The sequence below is a fragment of the Miscanthus floridulus genome, chromosome 3 (assembly GCF_019320115.1).
Source record: "Miscanthus floridulus cultivar M001 chromosome 3, ASM1932011v1, whole genome shotgun sequence".
Lineage (NCBI taxonomy): Eukaryota > Viridiplantae > Streptophyta > Magnoliopsida > Poales > Poaceae > Miscanthus > Miscanthus floridulus.
In genome coordinates this window covers 30,560,614-30,578,500 of record NC_089582.1, presented here as the reverse complement: position 1 = coordinate 30,578,500, position 17,887 = coordinate 30,560,614, and the positions used below count along the sequence as shown (strand labels likewise).

General features: G+C 41.4%; 1 pseudogene; it reads right to left on the bottom strand.

Annotated features, from left to right (window-relative positions):
• Positions 1–3,376: 3,376 nt before the first annotated feature.
• LOC136541533 (disease resistance protein Pik-2-like) lies at positions 3,377–15,517 on the bottom strand (annotated as a pseudogene).
• Between the last annotated feature and the right edge of the window lie 2,370 nt (positions 15,518–17,887).

The window sequence follows — 17,887 nt, the reverse complement described above, 5'->3', positions numbered from 1 at the left end:
TTAGACTCTCGAATCCTCCAGGTGGAACAATGATCTTTTTGCTTCTTTCACTTTGTGTTGCATAAAGTAGAGCCACGTACTTCGAAGTTGACTCATATAAGATATCTGCGCTTCAAAAACAGCTTGCTGGTTTCATTATGGACCAAGTCATGAATTCAAATAGGGGTCATTCTGTTATTATCTAATCAAGTTGCAGCTTAATAATCTCAATGAAACATTAGTCTAATAATCATTGTCACTCAACTTTTAAAACCAAAATGGGTCAATCACCCTCCCCATATCCCAACCCTAACTGCATTGTCCCAAAATCTGATCCCCGCAAGTTCTCATGCCGGCGGGCATGGCGGAGGTATGGATCCATAGTGAAGTTGGTAGAATAGAGTTGAAAAAAAAGTGAACAGAGTAGTCCCAAATACGTCCTTAAGTCTAAACAAACACACTGAAACAAACCAAAATATCGGCACTAAAATATTTGGGATCCACACTCATGGTGATATTTTAGTGCCGGTGTTTTGGTTTGTTTCGGTGTGTTTGTTTAGACTCAAGGGCCTATTTGGGACTACTTTGCTCCACTTTTTTTCAGCTCTATTCTACCAACTTCGCTATGGATCCATACCTCTTCCATGCCCATCGGCATGAGAACTTGTGGTGATTGGATTTTTGGACAATGCCCCTAGGGTTGGGATGGGGAGGGTGAAAGACCCATTTGGGTTTTAACAGTTGAGTGAACGATTATTGGACTAATGTTTTCATTGAGATTATTAAGCTACAACGTGACAAGATAACACAATGGTCCCTATCTGAACTCACGACTTGGTCCATAATGAAACCATGAAGCTGTTTTGAAGCGCGTTGACGAGTCAACTTCAAAGTACGTGGCTCTACTTCATGCAACACTTAGTGAAAATTAAATTAAAGAGGCTATCCATGACATTCATCTCAATATATTGGAAATAGTGTAACCAAACAAACAAGCTCACAACTATACTAGATGCATGCTACACATTAGCCTGAGTAAGTTGGTGTCAACAAAGAACTTCAAAATTTGGGAACCTCCACGACCAATTGGGTGCAAGAATCCCTCTAAAAGGAAGAAAGATGCTTTCCAACACGTTTCGCTAAAGGAATAAGGTAGGAATGTAAACGGTTGATAGTTACCTGCCTTAAAAAAAGGAAAGTATTGTGCTCTTGTTCATCTTCGATCATTAAGATTCTCCATGAGAAAATTGGTGGAAAATGGCCCCAACCATGGTGAAAGAAAGGTGGCAGCTGGTGTTAAGAAAATGGAGGGAGGAAGGAAGAACAGGAGGGAAGTGGGTTTTGTTCCGATCCCTTTTTCACCTCCTGTTCAATCCCTAAACCAGCATTGAAATTTTTTTCTCCGCCTATTTGCTAGAAGGTGGCATAGTGGGCAAAAAACCCATACTAAAAACTGTTTTCACCGCTAGTTTGCCATATGATCCAGCGGTGATAACCCACCAACCCGGCGTTGGAAATAGTTTTCACTGTTGGTTTTTGCCCTAGTGTGTGTCGTCTGCTTTCAAACCGGCGGTAAAACTTCTTTTCTCCATCAATTTGTTTAGTAGGTGGCATACTAGACAAAAAATTGGTTGTACAAATTAGGGGTGGGCATTCGGGTAACCCAAAATTTTTGAGCCGACTAATTCGGATAATTGGAAGTTTAGGTATTAGAAATTGCGACCCGATGTTAGCCCCCAAAAAGTATTACCCTAAATTTTGGGTACCCAATAATTTTGGTTCAGGTTTTATCCGATATACCTGAAATTGATAAAACCAATAATTTTGACAAAATTTCAGTAGCATTTTAAAACAATAAACAATAGTCCTCCAAATCACTTCATGTGTTCATATCAATTAACAACAAATCAATGATCAAGGTAGCATAGATCTACATTGAGTCATACCAAATAAAAGATTTAAACAACATTGAACCATTTCATATCTTCATATTAGAAATAGAAGAGCAAAATTTTGAGATATTTTAGGTAATTTAGGTAGTTCAGGTACTGGGGAACATTACCCGAACTAAGAGCATATCCAAGAGTTTCCAAAACCCACTTGATTCTTTTGGCAAGATTGGAAAAACCTGCTCTCCAACAACTCCCTATCTCAACTCCTAATCTTCCTGTACTTGAAAAATCAAACTCGTCGCACTGATAAATACGCACGGTATCCATCGCGCCAATCCGAAGGTGGAAGGACGTGGCAAAAATAAGAAGTAGGACAGGGTCCTAGATGCAATTGTATAAGAGAGAAAAAGTATAAAAGTGGTTGCAGCGATTTAAAAATAGTTTGGGATTACTGATGTAAAATTACCTTCTATCTTTTATGAGAGAGATTTTGAAAACTGTTGGAGGAAGCCAACAAATATGCATCAAACTTTTTTTAGTCACTTGGAAAACTCATTAATTTACCAGATGTTTTTTTAGAATCTATTGGAGATGCTCTAAATTCAGATTTTTATAGTTACTATCCAAAATTATGATCGGGTATTTCGGGCTAGGGTTTGGGTAATTCAAGGATTGAATATCAGGTATTTTACCCAACCCTAGTAAAAAATTGTTTTCACCCCTAACTTGATAACCACCACAATTTTCACCGATCAATCATCCACCAACTCGGCAGTGAAAACAATTTTCACCACAGGTTGTTGGTTCTACTGCAAGCCTTCTTCTTTCAAACCGGTGGTGAAGAATACCACCACCGGTTCTAGCTGAACCCGCGGTGAAAACCATACTGAAAAATGATTTCAGTAGTAGTGATCTTGCATAGAATAACTAGACAGAGACTAACTAATTCGTGCTCTTTATTTGCCAATCTCATACCTAGTTATTAAGAAAAATATACATAGGGGAAAAGTGCATTTGAAGGCGGTCTACACTTTTTAAATCGCAAGCAACTTGGGCAAGTGTAATTGCGTCATGTCAATCCTCCATTACGATTGGTTCAGCATACAGCAACAGCCTCAACCATGTGATGCAATTTATTTAAATATAGGGTTTACATATGGCAAAAGAAAATATGCACAATCCAAAGAGATATCAGAAATAAAATGATGTAATTAAGTACATCAATAATGGATGCAATAGTACCACAAAATTACAAATTACAATAATGAATAATATTTGTAGGTTGCAATGTAGGCATAGATGCAGTGTTTTTGTTCAGCCCGCAATAGGGCAATAGATTTGATGAAATTGTTTGGGATCGCCGGGGATTTCTCACTGCCGGCGAACTGGAAACGACACACACTCAGAAAAGCTTGAATGCTCTCGGTGTTTTTGGTGCTGTCAACTGGCAGCGTTTTCGGTTGTTTATCTTGCAATATAAAGGAAACTTCCAAGGAGCTATTCTCCTGACTGCGAGGCACGAGCGTCACTATGATCATGCCATCCCATGACCATGCATGAGCCTCGCAGGACTCGGACGTGCCTCCGCATGAACTAATCACATGCGTCAGGCTTACAAGAATTCGACTGACAAAACTGACGAAACTGAAACTCTCAAACTGAAAGGGAAAGACAGACCGACAGACTCTGAAACGAAAACGAAAAACAGAGTGATGGTGACCAGCTGGAGTAGATCACCAAAAATAGCCTCCACATAAGAATACAGTACCAGATGATGCACCTGAACGGAAAGACAATGGCATCCTCGAATATCTTCAATCACTGATTATTTTTGGCCACTTCTTTGCATATTTGTCATCTAAATAGTTGCGGTTGGCATTGCCCTTCAATTCTTCTACCAAGAACTTAGTTACTTCATCTGCTTGATTACCAACACTGAGATGCAACTCTTGGAGACTTTTATGAGTCTCAATGCCATAAATCCCTTCGAAGGCTTGAAATCTCATATCAATCCTCTCAAGTGCTGGCATTACGTCTTCTTTTGTAACTGCAAAGCTCAGCCTTGGCACGAGAGTTGCAAAGAAGCGAAGCAGCTTTAGACTCTCGAATCCTCCAGGTGGAACAATGATCTCCCTATCAGTAAGCAGTTTATTTTCCTCAAGGATGTCCACTATGTCTCGATCATCCTTCCCTGCAGTGAGGGTAAAGGTGAGACTGAATAGTTTGGGCAGGTCCTTGATGAGCAGGAAAGTTTTGGTCCGAAGAACTGTCACAGAAAGTGTTAGTTTGTAGAGATTTTTGAGTTCTATAATCCACTCGGGTGGCTTTTGCATCTTGCCAGACAGCTCCAGCCCAACGAGGTATCCTGGAGGAGTGGACATGGAGTCCAGTTTGTTGATAAAGTCAGAGCCCTCATCATGGATTGCCAGAATCTGCAGACCACAGCTAGAGAGATACTCAATAGAGGAGAGTAATTGTTTGAATAGCTGATCACCCTCCTGTATGTTGAGCTTGTAAATGGCAAGCTTTTTTAGCCCCTTGAGCTGATGAAGGCTTGCTATAGCTGCTGAGTCCTTATTGATCTCAATCCCTGACAGTACACGAAGTGCTTTCATGGGCTCCTTATTCTTCTCAAGTGGCAACTTCAACGCCTTCTTTGGGTTTTTACTCCCTCGAAGCAAGCTACGAAGACGTTTGAGCTGGCCAAACGCTCTGGGAAGCACCTCAACTCGTGTCTCCCTTATGTCAAGAGTTTCCAGATACTGGAGCTTCTCAATCTTCGATGGAATCTCATGAACCTCTGTTCGTCGGAGGCTCAAATACTTGAGCACTAGCATTTTACATATGTCATTCAGATATTTATCTTTCATACCCTTCCAACCCTCAAGGTCCAGCACTTGAATTATTCTATTATCGAATGAATGGAAAGTAAGTCGTCCGTTCTGGCTTCCAAACACTGTCAGTGACCGCACTTGAGACAAGTTCATGCCTTTTGTTGAATTCCAATCCTTGGAACCACTGCTTTGCATGGAGAGTCGACGGACTTTGTTGCTAGGAGTTGGCATCATCCAATGGCCGCCAACAACAGTAATAAAGTTCTCTTCGCTTGACTTGGACACAATATACTCAAGAATCATGTCATGAACTTTAAAGGATTTTACATTTCCATTGCTGCTGTGATCCACAGGACGTATTATCTTCCTTCTTATGAGTTGATTAAAGTATATTTCTGCAACTTCCTCTGCACTCTTCCCTTGCTTCTCAGTGACAAAAGATTCAGATATCCATCTCCTGGTCAGACGCTTCTTACTAATTTTTGAACCCTTGGGAAATATGCTCAAGTACAATGAGCAGGTCTTGAGATCTGCTGGCAAGTCATTGAAGCAATAATCGAGTATCTTTGTGACATCTTCTAGGGTAAGGCGAGCCACCTGCTCTGGAAATAATTTGTTAAGTTTACTATAATGGTCGTTGGTTTTGGATTGGTCCTTGCAGGCCACAAGGCCAGCCATGGTTACTATGGCCAAAGGCAGCCCCCCACAATACTTCCATATCTCCTCATGGACCTTCTCTTTTTCGCTGCCGTTGCTTTGGGATTCAGAAACACTCTGATCAAATAGACTTTTGGACTTGGGCTCACTAAGAACATTCACGGTATGCAGACGATCAGTTCCATCTCTTCCTGAGCACGCAGCACCAACAGCTTGAAATCTAGTCACAATTACTTTACTGCCTTTACTGTCTTTTTCATGCGGCAACCAATTTCTAATGTTCTCCCATGTTTCGACAGACCATATGTCATCATTCAAGAGGATATACCTGTGAAGAAAAGCCAAAAATACAAAGTGAGAAAAACGTTCTAGCTTATTTGTCTTTTGCATGAGAAGTCGTGACCAGCTAGATTTATGTGTCCGATAGATATTTATGTCGGCTTTACTCATAGAATATATAGTTCCTCCTAAATTTCTTTTTTGTAAAACTAATGTGGTATATATTTGATTCACTTAAAGGATTGCTATTTTGAGCAACTCCTCGTTGGTATAACAGGCTAGGCATCCTCATATTAAAATTAAGAAATAGAGAGAACACTACTGCAGGAAGGTTGGAAACCGATCTCTAAAGACGTGCCCAAACTTAGTTGTGTCTAGCAATCGTTTTCTAGAATTTGTAATCTGGCAAAAAAAAGGCAAAAAAATTGTATTAACATAGGAGAGACACACCAGCCACCCCACGCGCCCGTGCATCTCCAATCACGCAATTTTCACTCGAAAGGCCGAGAGGATCAAACTCAAGACATACGAAATACATGTGTGTGACCAAGGGGATCAAACTCAAGACCGTACCTTAGGCCTCGTGGGTTATTTTATTACCACTGCACTAATGATGTGTTTGGTTCAGCTGTGAGCTGTGAGCTTTAACTTGTTTGGTTATCTCTCTTAAAACAACTGTGAAACTTTTCTATATTTGCACCCATTTAGAAAAAGCAGAAAGTGAAAAGTGGGGTCCAAGGTGCTCCAAAAAATGTACTATATTGAATTTCAAATTATAAAAACTGCAAACATCGTCAAGTACAAAATTGTAGATCTCTTCGAGTACTGTAAGTTTGATATAAACTTTGTGTTCACATCACTTGATCTGAAAAAAGTTATGAATCTTATTAATTTGCGTCTATTTTAGAGGCAAGCCAAATTACCAACCATATCTACAAATCTATTTCTAGAGAAAGTTGCGCTTCTAGAAATGCCTCCATTTTCGAAGGTCACCGGAAAGCCTTGCCAACTCTAAAAATGATATTTCAGAGGCGGATATGCTTTACATGCGCCTCTAAAAATACAAGGTATTTATAAAAGTAGCTAAAAAGATTAGCCGTCTCTAAAAATCAAATTGTTTTAGTTATGAGCTGGTTTAAAAAGGAGGGTACCTCTAAAATTAGTTTCTATATAATGAAAATAGCCTACTTGGGTATATCCTTACGGAAAAGAACGGACTACACTGTGACTCGGACAATATCACAGAGCAACGACGACTAGTATAGTGCGACAGTGATGATACTAAAAATGAATTTGACTAAGGGCAGCTACAATTGGTAGAAGGCTTTCTCTCTATAATTTTGTCCATATCAGCTATAAAACACAACAACACACATTTTAAGTTTCCGTGGAGCCACCTGTCTTGATTTTAAGCACGCCACAGCCAACAGGTCGGGCCATTTCTTGTGCCGGGCTAGCCCAAAAAGCACGGCACGACCAACAGGTTAGGCTAGCCTAAGGCCCACTAAATGCCAATAGAGAGAGGAAAGGGGAGGCCGAGGGTGGTGGCAGCAGCCTCCGGCGCACTTGCCCCTGAGGAGCAGCACTGCAACACCGCAGCAGTAGGCAAGCCGTGGAGCTGGGAGGAGCTGGCCGCTGCTGCTCGAGGCCACTGTGCTCCAGGACGCCATGCTCGGGTGTGGCTGCGCGTGGGGGCGTGGAGGAGGTGGGCGCCACTACCGCTCAAGGCCAGCCGCATGGGGGGCGTGGAGATGCCGACTGTCGTGCTCGAGGATGCTGCTTTGGGGGCATGGAGGAGGAGGAATGGCGAGAAGAGAGACTCAGAGAGGCGAGTGCAGCACAGCGTGGGGGAATTGGCTCTTGGGTTAGGACAAGGAAAGGTGGGTTATATACCCTCCTCATCTGGCGGGACGCTAAAGGGCCTCTCGTTGAATAGAGGGCTAGGACATGCCACCCGACGTGCCTAGGGAGCGGCCTAGGCAAGGCTTGCTCCACCGGGCCAGGCCAAAAAAGTGGGCTTTGGGCCAGGCCAATGGGCTACGGGCTGCGTGGCCAACTATAGCAGCCGAGCGCAACGCCCCTACCTCCTAGCGACAGCAGCGAACTCACCTTGCACCCTTTCTCCCTAGTGCTGGCAGCCACCCACCCCGCATTGCTTTGGTTGACCTTCTTCCCTAGTACTGACATTGTAGACAAGATTATAGGCATGGTTCCCACTTATAATTGAGAGCTCTATCAACCAAAGTGTTTAAGATAAGATTGAGGAAATTAGTGCTTGTGTGAGCCACTTAGCGTGTTGCTTTAGGAGTTACCCTAAACTTAGTTGATGTTTGCACAACTCTTTCCTTACCAATATGCATGCACCAGGTGTTCTAATCCGGGGAATGTAATTCTTGCGAGCCACTCCATCAATTATTGAGAGGCCTTTGGCATTTTGACCGAAGCTTTATTTTTTTCGAGAACATGACTTCACATGTATTTCATTATTAAGTAGAAGAAGCAAGTTACATTCCTAAGTCATCCATAGCGAGATGCCATATATGAGAAGGAACCTGACCGACAACCGAAAAGAAAGAAACTAAAACTAGCCCCTAGGGTGCTCGCTATGACCGAAGCTTTATGGAGTGAAGATGACGGAGTAATCTAATAGAGGTAAGGATGATGAGACCTACATAAGCGTGTGGTAGGAACATTGGCTATCCATGGAGTTATTTGACTAGGAGCTTGACCTTGCTCGGATTTCTAACGAAGAATAGTGGAAAGCCTATGATTTCATATACATCAGTTGTAGTTGTCGTATGAAATCGAGTTTGCATCCTCTACTACCCTATTTATATTAGATGTTACTTTCTTGCACCGTGTTGTTTAAATGGCTTTAGCCGTGTTGTTTAAATGGCTTTAGGTTTACTAGAATTGCAAGTTTAGTTGATAGCATTGCATTGGAACCTACTCCCTCCATCCTGTAATATAGCGCATTCTAGGATTCAAAAATTGTCCTCAAATATAACGTATTCTAGAAGACAGAAACCAGATTTGCATTAAATACTTTCCATTTATCAATCAATCACCAGTAATCGTGTTGATGATAGCGTCTTATTAGGAAACAAAGTGAGGGCACATGCGTCTTTTGTGTCCTCTCTTAATCTGTCCTAAGATTTTTAGAATGCACTAAATTACATGACAAAGGGAGTACCGTCTAAAATGTTTGTACAGTAGAGATTGCAAGATATTGAAAAAACTAGGGCACATCTATAGATTTTTATATGTGCCAAGTTGGTCATAGTTTTTAAGTCACCCTAATTCACCCCTTTTCCCTCTTACGGTGTCACTTTCCTTTCACTCGCAATCACGTAACAACATAGCATCTTAATAAAGATTGTTTTGTCTAGCATCTCGCCTACCATAATTATTTAAAAACATTGTATATACATTGCATCATATTGCTAAAATGGCACATCAACTTTACTCGTTCACGGTCTTAAAATCCTAAGTTACATACAAGTACTAAAAAGTTCATGGATAAATTTAGCGTGAATTAATCAAAATGATTATCTTTACTGTCTCTTTTCATTTTCTAAAAGTGGTAGAACTAGGTAATTTATAACATATATAGTGTACTTTATGGCCATTTAATTATTTTTAATAATAGCTCATATGTAACTAGACGTGTATTTGAGGGATGTTTATGCTTATCTTTATAATGGCAGATGTGGATAATTTAGAAGCAAATTAAAGATGCTACTTTGTATTATCTTTCATAATGGAAAGATATGTAATTCAAGTTTATGAGTTACTATAAATTATTATTTTTATATTAGGAGAGGTTGGTGGCTTACTCATAGATTTAGGGGGATATTCATGTTTTGATAATTACGTTTTTATCGTAATGGTAGATTGGATAACTATTTTTGAAATGGAATATATATCCATTGACTATTATTATATGTCATGACTAGAGTTGATTGAATTAATGGCTAGATGTTTCAGATTACAATGAGAACTTTTAGAATTTTCTTTTTTCGAACACATCTATATCTTATACTCTTATAAAGCAAAATTCCACTAGCTATTTTTCTCAACATGCAAGCTATCCAACTAGGCAAACAATTAAAATCGACTAAGCAAAAGCCCAATAACTATTTATCTCAACTTACAAGCTATTAAACTAGGCAATGCACTATCACATACAATTAAAATCCACTAGCACATGCAACTATGGTGTCCACATCAGCAAGACATATAAGCATTTTGTTGTCCACGTCATTATACTACGTAATCCACTAATCTGCCATTCCCGCAGCATCGCACGGGGTATACTTCTAGTATCTTAAATTGCTAAACCCCACTAGCAATTTCTCTCAACATGCAAGCTGTCTACCTCAACAATGCACTATCACGTGCAATTAAAATCCACTAGCATATGCAATTATGAAGTCCATGTCAGCAAGACATATAAGCATTTCGTTGTCCATGTCAACATGCCACGTAATCCACTAGCATTAATTTACCCCATTAACAATTTCTCTCAACATGCAAGCTGTCCACCTCAGCAATGCACTATCACATGCAATTAATATCCACTAGCATATGCAATTGTGAAGTCCATGTCAGCAAGACATAAGCATTTCGTTGTCCATGTCAACGTGCCACGTAATCCACTAGCATTAATTTATAATAGTTTATTCCTTCGTATAAGTAATTATATATAGTATAGTTTCATTCTAAACCATCCGCAATTTCCACAGCAATGCTCGGGGTATTCTTGTAGTACTCTTATAAAGCTAAACCCCACTAGAGATTTATCTCAACATGCAAGCTATCCACATCAACAATACACTAGAACTTGCAATTATAGCCAACTAGCACATGTAATTATGATAGTTATCTCTTCATCCACTAACATGCATTTAGCTGTCCACGTCGATGTGTCACCAAAATTAATTAAAGATAGTTTCATTCATATAACTATAAATATAAATAGTCTAATTTCTTTTTAAATTATCTGGAATCCCCGCAGCAACGCGCGAGGTATTCTCCTAGTTTATTAGAATTGATGTGTGGAGGCTTCATGGAGGGTTTCTAATTAGTTATATTGAGGTATATGTTGTTATCCTTTGTATTACACCTCTTTGGTTCTTTAGTATGTGTTTAGTTGAAACACAAGCTCAAGTTGGATCAGTTCTCATTTTATCCTTTTCTATGACATCATGAATATATATTTTGGCTTTCAATGTTTATTCATGTTCTAAATTGACTCTAGTGCTTATTGAATCTTTTCAAAATTTTCCATTTGTATTTTACTAATACATAGTTTTTAGGTCATAGGCTACACACTTAGACCTTGTTTGTTTGAGTTTTTGTCACTTTTAGACTACTAGCTTTTAGACCTTTCAAAAGCCGAACAACTCCCATAAGCCAAATAGCCCAAAAGCTCACTATAATGAGCTTCTAGCTTTTGGCTTCCATGAGCTTTCTGGCTTTTGGAAGGTCCAAAAGCTGATGTACAAAAGCTCCCAAGAAACCCAAGCAAAAAGAGCCTTAGGCCCTGTTTGGTTGAGCTGTGGCTGTGGGAAAAAGCTGTTGTGGGCTGTGAGCTGTGGAAAAGCTGCTGTGGGCTGTGAGCTGTAGAAAAGCTGAAAGCTGTTTGGTTAAACAAGTATAAAATATACCTTTTATCTTTATCTCTCTTGAAACAACTATGGAAGAGCTTTTTATTCCACCAATTTCGAAAAGCAGAAAGCCAAAAGCCAAAAGCAGGGTCAACCCAGCTTTCAAAAATGAACTACGGAAAAGCAGCTGCTTCTGAAAAAGCACCCTCCAAAAGCAGCCCCTTTGGTTGGGCTTTTGGCTTTTGGGGCCAAAAGCCAAAGCCAAAAGCCGAACCAAACAGGGCCTTAGTCCTACTATGGCATAAAAATAGTCATTTCAACATACACTGGGGCACATGTTGAAATCGTAATGGTGGATGTGGATAATATAGATCCAAATTTAAGGAATTATTACATTATGTATTTTTTATAATTATGAAGATAGGCATTTTTTAGAAAATTGAATAGATCCATCGGATATTGTCTCAATGAGGATTGGAGTACTCCAAATTAAAGGACGGGTATTTGTAATTATTATGAGAATCGCCAAATTCTTTACTATAATTATTCGTGCTACTGTTTTTTGTATTTGGTGTCGGTATTGTCTTTGCTCTAAGTTTTGTGCGTGGATAATCAGTATATGCCTCGCTATAGTAATTCGAGCTTCGCCTAAGTGTTGAAAAGTTTAAACCCTTTCTGGATCCCACGATTTAAATTGTAGCCACTAAATTTTAGCTCTTGTGGTTTCAAACAGTTAGTCTTAAGCAAAGTTATCCTAAATGTTAAACAGAGATCACTTATTATTTAGCCATTATTCAGCCTAAATGGCCACTTCAACGGGCTAATATAAACGGTCATTTAAATAGGCTAAATGACCAATCAAACAAATGGTGTACCGTTGTGTAGCGTTTAAACGGCGTGTAAATGGACTAAACGACTATTTAGACGAACAATGGTCTTAAGTACTGTCTAAAGTTTATTAGCTAACCCCAGAAGAAGATTAGTTTAACTACTTAGCTAGGCCACACAAATGTATTAAAATGGCCTCAAGTTTAGTACTCAATTAGATTTTAGACCTTCATGAGATCCAAACAGGATCTGAATATCATAATATTCAGTCATTTCATATGTATATACACATACCACAATGGCTACTAAGTGTGTTTGGTTTCGAAATTATGTGGAATGGATTGGATCTGTCCTAGTTTCAAGGGTTGGCTTGGACCCATCTCGTGTTTAGTTTGAGGGTTGGAACCATTCCAATTTTTTATTTGGTTTGAGTGATTAAGTGGGTTGACATGGATGGCATTTTAAATACTGTTAGCTACTATTAGCCATGGGACCCAGCTGTCATCATGGGGCCCGCAATGCCAGCCATTACACCTTCTTCCACCTCCCGTCGAGCAGAGCACCACACAACATATGTAGACCAACACATCCCAGGCCCCACCGCAACCTCACACCACCCCACCTCAGCACTGCCGCCCAGCGCTGCGCTGCCCAACGCCCGCCCCACGCTCATGCTACCCTGCTGCGCCGTGCCATGGCACTGTCCGGACCCAATGGAGAAGCGTCGTGCCACTCCACACTCGTGCAGCCCCGTCCAGCGCCCTCCCGTCCAGTGCCTGTGCAGCCAGAGAAAGAAGGCAGAGACGACGTTAGTTCAAATGGGTTGGCTCGGTTTCCTCGCTTTGGCTGGATGAATCAAACCCGCATCTAGTGCGAATATATCCTCGTAGGTTTCACCTAGATCTGGTGGATTCGAAACCAAACAACATGAAAATTGGGTCCAATCCACTCCAACCCGGATGCACCCTCAATCCAAACACACCCTAATTAATAGCAAAGCATTGTCATGGAGTATTTAATAGTAGTAGAAATGTGAAATATAGAAACACATATATGGCATTCTATAAGTTATTGAATTATTTTCCATACCAGACTAGACTTAATTTAAAGGACATATACCTTTAGTTTTTCAATATGTTCAATTTTGTTGCAAATTAATTTATGAAGGTGTGTAATTTTTTAGGAAACATAATAGGTCCAATGCATATTATTGATGATGACGGTTAGAGTCTATCAAGTAGATGTTTCTAATTATTGTGAGAATCAACACATTTACTACAATTATTGGTGCTATTTATTTTGTATTTCGTATGGGTTTCAATTTCAATAACTCTTGGCCCTAAGTTCGGCTGTGGTGATGGTAATCCGAGCTTCATCTAAGATTTTAAGTGTTGAAAAAAGCTAAAATATCACAATGTTTAGTCACTTTGTGTGTATATACCAAAATTTCAGCGCGCAGTCTGAAATATGGCTACTAAAAGCAAAGCATTGGTTTTGAGTACCTCTTTCCTTGCAGGCGCGATCGCAGTTCTTCAATAAGTTGGTCACGGTTCATGTTGTCTATCTTGCTCTGCGTCCATCGAGTGCCGCCATCATTGCCTTGCTTGCTGTGACCACGGAACAGTGGCACAAGCCGCTTCGCTAGGCCCGGTTTGATGCCAGCAGCTAGGTTCTTCTCTGCAGGTGTCCCTGTGTTGCGGTCTTGTCGCTCCTGCTTGCTGTCCCGTGGCTTTACTTCAATAAGTGGGTCACCCCCATGAGTGCTGCCATCATTGCCTTGCTCCCTGCGACCAGAGAGGAGTGGCACAAGCCGCTTCACTAAGCCTTCTTTCGTGCCAGCAGCTAGGTTCTTCTCTGCCGGTACCCCTGTTTTGCGGTCTTGTTGCTCTTCATCTCCGTCCCGTGGCTTGATTTGACCCAGAATATCCATGAGGACTTGATCTTCATCATAGTATTGTGACACCGTGACCAACGCTCGGCAGTCGAATTCTTTCCCGAAATCCCGATACAGTTTGGTGGCAATGGTGGTCTTTCCCACCCCACCGAATCCGACTATGGACAGAACAGCTGGATCAGAATGTTTATCCTCGTTTTCCATCCAAGTCTTAAGCTCCTTCATGTCCTCGTCCACTCCCTCAGGATTCAGCGTGTGGATAAGCTGACGGTTGGGCATCAGATGTTCACCAATGCCAGACGTAAGAGCATGGGTTGCTCCCGCTCCGGGGCTGCTGCCGTCTTTTCTGCCTGGGCTGTCAACTCCAGATCTACCTCGCCGCTCAGCAATGTGCTGCGCCCTAACCTTGAGCTCAGCAATCTTGGAAGCAATTTGACGGCGAGGCCAAAACGTCCGCAGCTCGTAGATTCTCGTCACTATGAAGGAGCATATTGTATCGCTGAGGGGATCGTGAGGTAGGCGGTGGGCGAAATCATCGATGCAGTCTTCCATGTCATATGCCATGTCACGGATCTGCTTCATCCAGTTCTTGATCCGGAGGTCGTGGTCCTCTTGGGTCGAGCCTACGTCACCAAGGAATGCCAGCATGGTGGCGAGCTCGTCGGTGATGTACTGAATGTCACCTCGTACGCCACGGATCAGAGTACGTGTACTCCTGGGCAAGGAGGCCTCCCAGCTTGCCCAGGAGAGATTTCATGGTGGCATCCGAAGCACCCACCACAAGCTCCATCTTCTCCTTCTCTACACTCTTCAATACTGCAATCTCTTTCCTGCTGTTGCAAATGCAGCAAAGTATGAGTGGTGGCTGAAAGCTCAGAGCGAGCACAGAACACGGATAAACATCCACTGCCTTCCCAGCAGTAGTTAGTCTATCTATAAATTATTAAAAGGAAAGAACAACTACATATCTAATCAGCACATGAAACAATTCTTTGTGAATGTTAAATTTCCCCCAATCAAAGAACCACTGCAAATATGCCAATGAAAGAAACACAAATTCGAGCTCTAATATCAACAACCAAACAATACTAGAACAAGTCCAATTGAACGGTGTTCTCCAATTTACACATTTTATTTGAGTCAAGGTGCTAATTAATTGACCTTGGCCTCTCTCAGTCAGCTGCGACGATCCCCGCAAGGTTTTGAACAATCAACTGCCACGGCAAGGAAACAAATAAGCTACCAGATAACAAAACGGAAGCAGAAAATAACAGGGAGAGGGCAGAGGAGGCAGATATGAACACGACCCTACCGAGGAGGTTTTAACAGGCATCGGTGGCAACGGTGGCCGCCGTCCGTGGCGTCAGCGCGCGGTACAGACGAACTGAAGGCCGATGGGAGGTTAAGATCCGTAAATCGTTTTTGTTTGTTTGGATGAAACAGAGGAGGTGACCGAAAGAAGACTGTGGCAGCGGTGCCAGCGTCAGCGTCGGATTAGGCGTGCCGGGGAGGAGGGGGGAGAGCCGGAGGGGGGAGGGGGGAGGGGAAACACGAGGTTGGTTGCGGTGGCGGTCTCGCCAGGAAGAGGAAGTAGGATGTGCCGGGTAGGAACTCGGAGGGGGAAGTTGCTAGTTGCCCGAAGGACATATTGGACATTTCTCATTTATTAACACAGTTTTTCTAGTTACAAGAGTCTCTTTACATGCCCTCTTTATATCCTTTTTAATTTAATAGAATAGAGACTCTTCAAAAGTCACTTTAAATGGATCTCTAAATATAGATATTCTTTATTTTAATTCAAAGCTGTAAAGCAACTCTTTATAGTGTGCAAAGAAAAGTTATCGAAAAAGCGATTTTTATTTAAATAACTCGACCTATAATATAAAACGGAGTGAGTAATTATCTTTGGGGTCAAGTTGTAATCTCAAGGATGGGATCGCACACTTCAAAGAAAAAACTCTGACTCAAACAACGAGTTCTGCAAGTAGAATAAATACGTACTCCAAAGACGTTTGACTAATAAGTAGTATACAACACTAAGGGTCTGTTTGGAGCCCCCCTCCTCTGAACTTTAGAGCTCTAAAAACTTTAGAGCACTTTATCTCAGTTTTAAGCTCTAAAGCTTAAACACGAGATAGGCTAAAGTTTAGAGCTAAGTTTAGACCACCTCTTTTGAGACTTTAGCTCTAAAGTTTAGAGGTCTAAAGGATTTAGAGGGGTGAATCCAAACAGCCCTAAGGCTACCTACGGGTGGGAACTCCTTACGGAAACTGCTCCTCCCCCGAGGCATCCTCTCACCGGCCTCTACGTCACTACATCGATCCCCATCCTCTCTCTCTCCCATCCGGCGATCACGCCGATAGTTAGAGCAGTGGGGAACCGACCCCTTCGTAGATCTAGGTTTGTTCTCTGTTTCTTGCAGGGTTTGGTTTCTGGTGTCAACGACGAGGTGGTGGAGACGACGGCGCATTGGAATAAGGTCTCTCCGGCCTCTCCCTACCTCGACGATGTTCGATCCGGCGTTGTCGAAGGGCCAGTGAGAGCATGGTTTGTCGTTGGTTCTCTTCAGATCTTGGCAGTTCGTGCGATGATCTCAACATCTGCTTTTGGTCTATTCGACAGTAAGGCCTCGGTATTTTCAACACTTTGTTTTGATGGTGAAGAATTGCATGCTTGTGTACCTTGGAGGGTTCCTCCAGCCGATATTCTTTCAGTGGGTACTAAATCTCGTTGTCAGCAGCAAGTGGCTTTTGCGGTCTTTAAAGCCATGTTTGGCGAGGATGTTTGCAGATCTTCCTTTTCTTTACCGTCTACCTCAGTGCAATTTTCAAACTCTAGCAAGGAACAGATGATTGAAGGAAGAAGATGACCAATTTTTTTTACGTACTCTTATTTTTTAGAGGCCGTTTTATGTCTTATTATCCATCTTCTGTAATAGTCTTTGTTTTCATTGATATATATCTGATATGAGACACCCTTTTGAGTGTCTGTCAAAAAAACTAAGACTACCTATATAGTGTTATATTTTGGAAAGTTAGAGATGTTTTATTTAGATCAAAGAGCATATTACACCTATGGTCCTTAAACTTTGTCATGTGTACCGAACTTCCATTTTTTAATTTTTAGGTCTCTAAACTTGTTCTAGGTCTCGGCGCCGGTACAAATGAGCTCTTACTCACTCTACGAGTTGACGTGGTATTCTGACTAAGCGCTAATGCGGATGTGACAATTCAATTTAGTAACTAAACTTACATAACAATGCGATATAGGTCCATAACTTCTAAAATTGCATATGTAGATCCCAAAACTTACTCGAGTCACAATAGGTACCTAAACTTGCACAATGGTGTCATCTGGGTCCCTACCTTCCAATGTTGCATATCCAGGTCCCCAGAACTTGGTAGTCGGATCATACAAGATCTAAATTACCACTATTTGTGATAAATCTTGTGCATGGTTGATGACTATGCACTTTGTCATGTGGTACCTACATTTAATATAATCACACTCTTTAATCTCCTTCCCTGCTCTCTCCTATGTCATTGTTGCTGCTACTCTTTCTTGTGCCGCCATAGCCTGAGCACTAGCACCACCAACAATTATAGCACCTTCAAGTAGGGGCCTACATCTGCAGTTTTTTATGGTAGGAACCTAGATGACACCATCATGTAAGTTTTAGGTATCTCGTGTGGCTCGTTTAGCATGTTTGGGCTCATGAATATGCAATTTTAGAAGTTAATTAGGGACCTTGATAGCACCACCATGCAAGTTTAGGTAGCGGACCAAATATGTCATATCCACGTCAGCACTAAGTCAGCATGCCAAGTTGGCTTGTGGAGTGGGTCAAAGCCAGTTTGGACCTATGCTGAGACCCAAAACAAGTTTAGGGACCTGGAAATAAAAAAAAGAAAGTTT